The sequence below is a fragment of the Pelodiscus sinensis genome, chromosome 17 (assembly GCF_052426305.1).
Source record: "Pelodiscus sinensis isolate ZL-2025 chromosome 17, ASM5242630v1, whole genome shotgun sequence".
In the NCBI taxonomy this organism is placed as follows: domain Eukaryota; kingdom Metazoa; phylum Chordata; order Testudines; family Trionychidae; genus Pelodiscus; species Pelodiscus sinensis.
The window spans coordinates 22,630,330-22,634,292 of NC_143068.1; positions in this window are offsets into that span (position 1 = coordinate 22,630,330).

The window sequence follows — 3,963 nt, forward strand, 5'->3', positions numbered from 1 at the left end:
TGAAGGTTTTTAAAAAAACCCACAGAATATGCCTGGTTACTTGTTTGATGCTGTACTTTCATGGAGGAAAAATAAAACACTCGAGTCTTATGTTCTGAACCATGAGTTCTAGTTACAAATGTGGTTGTCTGAGTTTGCAGATATTTAGAAAGATGCTGTAAATTTTGACCAGGCCACAGAGATGGCAGTAGGCTCCAAAGTGGTTTTAACATTGGCGCTGCAGATGTCACTGTTGGTAAAGTAGGTCTAGTTCCCTCAATATATTTTCACAGGAAAACTGTGTGGCAACACAAAAGCGCTCGTGGCAAATAGAGCTGTGCCAATCACTTGCTTAGCTTCATCCTAGGGGTTGGTATCTGAAGTGCAGAGTCAAGGAATAAATGAAGAGCGTGTGTGCGCGCGCGCACACACACACACAGACAAAATAGCAAAATCAAAATGCCCAGAAAGATGAAAACAGTGCCCTCAGCAGAGGTAAGACCTGGTTGTAGAAACAGCATTTTTTTCCTGGTGACTCAGAAGTGGGCACTTCATGGAATTAAAGAGGTGATAAATTTTACAACTTGCAATGGAAAACATTATCCTTCTTTATCCAAAACATGTGTGACCTCTGGAGCTCACTGCTGCGTGAAGTCATCAGATCAAATACTGGCTAATGGGAGCTGCCTGTTTGAATAACAGGCAGCACACAAAACACCATGCCTCCCTCCCCTCCGGCTCAGTTATTCACACAAGCACATGGCCGTGCAACCTGTGCAGGCAGAGAAACTTTTTACACTCTGCAAGCATTTTGCTCTGCAGGCATGCTGGCCAGGCTGCTGGCTGGCAAGTCTCTTGGCCAGAGCCTGCCTCTGGCACCCCAATCCCTCCCTTCCCCAACCCTCTGCCACTCCCCACTCAACATAACCAAACCCTCTGCCCCCGTCCTGCACCCATACCTCCTCCCATATCTGGCGCCCCAGTCCCCTGCCCCAGATCACAATCCCCTCCTACCCTAGGTTACAACCCAAAGTCCCTGCACCCCGGTCCCATCCCCTAGGTCACAAAGAAAACCCCTGAATCCCCCAGTCAGCTGTCCTAGGTCACGTTCCAAAATCCTGCCCCCCCCCCTCCGGTCTCCTGCCGGATGTCACAACTGCCTCGTTCACCCAAACTCCCTCTCAGAATCCACTCTCCTTCCTGCACTCCACTCCCTTACCCAAACTCCGTTCTGCACCCAACCTCCATCAAGATCCTGCACCTCCTACATTAATATCATGGAAGAGTGTAGCCCTCGACCACTTTCCAAATTCTTGGAGTCGTCCCCCCCCATAAAAAATTATTGCCCTCCCCTGATTTAGGCCCTTATCAGAGAAGCCACAATACTGCGCGCATTAAAAATACTCTTAACTGGTCCATCCCTGTTTCTGCTGAAGAATTATGAGCCCACGAAAGTGTTGCTCAGTTCAGTTCACTTTCCATGTTCATACCCCAAACTAGCTGAGTTTCTCATGTTTTGGGGTTTCCATGGGGGAAGGGTCATGCTGCTCTTCTCCCTGTACAACAGCTCCATGCCAGAACTGCTCAAACATGTTCCATCTCAACATTCATTTGCCAGAGAATTGGGTTTTCAATTAAATTCAAGTCTTCGTGTAGATGGACTGCTTCTTTTGAAAATGTTTAGGATTTCACTGATAAACCGAAGACCTGACATTTAATCTTTTCCAGCCATAGCCATAAGGAAAAAAACCAGGTTTGGGTCACATGCTTTCCAGTTTTGGTCTTAAATTTCTTGTTTCTCATTGCCAAAAGCTGGACTTTTTTTGGTTTACACTTTTTGATGAAAAGCTGAAATTTTCAATGAGGAAAAGTGTTCTCTGCCTTTAACTGAAGCACTGAGCACTTTACCCTACCCATTTCCCTCAGCCCCAGGGACACAGAAGATTAAGCAGGGAAAAAGGAGAACATGGTTTTTAATCAAACATTTTAAGGTGTCACTGAGGCTTTTATTTTTAACTTTGATAAATTACCTGAACTCTTGGGGGTTTCTGTCATTCACTGCTCCAAAGGCCAAACGCTAAACCATGAGCCCCTCGTGTGTGTACACAAGGAACCGTTCCCGATTGTTCTTGACCAACAGGATGATTTATGAATTATGGGGCTAAGGCTCTTGGTTTCATGCATTCACTGCAGGAACTGTTTTCCTGTTGATACCCAACAGTGAAAGGCTCACAGTGTTGCCATGGGAACAACTGTCATCTCCAGCAAACAGCCCTTTTCTCAATGTAAAGCGGGCTGTCTTTTTTTGCAGTCTGAAGCCATTTTTCAGCAATATTTAGCCTGGGCTTTCCAGTAGCTTTGTCATCCCTTAGATCCAAGCTCTATGATGTTGAAGAGGTTATGATGATGGATGATGGCAAAGACTCTGGGGGAAGCAGGCAGGACCAGGGATTCATTTGTCATTGCTGGGGAAAATTGGCCCATCGCCTCCATTAACCTCTCCTGCTAATGGGATATGTCTCCCTCTCTCTCTCTCACACACACATTTTTAATATTTGCTTTGTGTGTGTCTCAGGGGCAGTATTTAAATCGGTGCCTGGTGCTGCCCTTTTCTGCAACACATTGACACACTTCCTGTGGTAACATCCCATCTGTTCACAAGACAGAAAGGATCTCTAAGGAAGCCACAAAGGCCAGTTACTCACTGAGGGTATGTCTACACTATACTAGCCACCCTAGTTTGGACTAGGGTGGCTAATGTAGTCATTCGAACTTGCAAATGAAGCCTGGGATTTAAATATCTTGGGCTTCATTTGCATGGTCCCGGGCACCGCCATTTTTAAATGCCCGGTAGTTTGAACTACTTGCCCGTAGCTACACATGGCACAGGCTAGATAGTTTGAACTAAAGCTCTTAATTCGAACTACCGTTACTCCTCATTGCAGGAAGAGTAACGGTAGTTCAAATTAGGAGCTTTAGTTTGAACTACCTAGCCTGTGCCACGTGTAGCCGCGGGCAGGTAGTTCGAACTACTGGGCATTTAAAAATGGCAGCGCCCGGGAACATGCAAATGAAGCCCGGGATATTTAAATCCCGGGCTTCATTTGCAAGTTCGAATGACTACATTAGCCACCCTAGTCAGAACTAGGGTAGCTAGTGTAGACATACCCTGATTGTGTCAGACAGCAAAGCATACGCTTTTTTTTTCCTGACTCACTTCTCTGAGATGAGGTCATTTCACTGGGAGACATTAGTGCACTTGGAGAGTCTGTAATATACAGTTAAAAAGTAGAGGCCTGCTGCAGGGTCTGAATGTATTTTGTCATCAGCGGCGCAAAGAAGGTAACCAGAGTAAATTCTTAAGGCAAAGGAAAAACCACTAATGTGGAGAAGTCTAAATGATGCCTCATGTCAGTTTGAGTGACTCTAAACCGGCCTCTTGGGAGGCAGATCATGAAGACCAGAGTAAGAAAAAAGGTTAGAAGCTTCATATCGACCCAAAGGTAAAGATCAATAGCTTTGTTTTCGCTGCAAGAAACAGGCGTGCATTTTCCCTGAGACAGTTTTCTTGACATCAGTCCCAAGGAGGACAAGGCACTGTAGTGTTTACCTTGATGTAGCTAGTTTAGGTCAGTCCCAGAGGGAGTTACAGGATTGACCAAGTCTGATTAGACAAATGAGGGATTCTATTGAGGGCAATGCTAGAAAGCTTGGCTTTTCTATTTTATTTATTTCAGTTTTTATTTTGATTAACTACATTTGAAAACAAAGCACATGTAAGATGTCATACCCTCTTGTGGGAGCCTTTCACTCAAGATATTTGCTTGACACTTTTTTGAAGTTCTAAACGGCCAGGGGATGAGATATCGGAGATATCTGTCCTTGTCCTGTGGCAGGAAAGGGGTCAGCAAGATTGGCTGGACTGAGCTCCGAATGACCAGCAGCTCAAGTGATGGCACTATAAAGACAACTCATATAAACAAG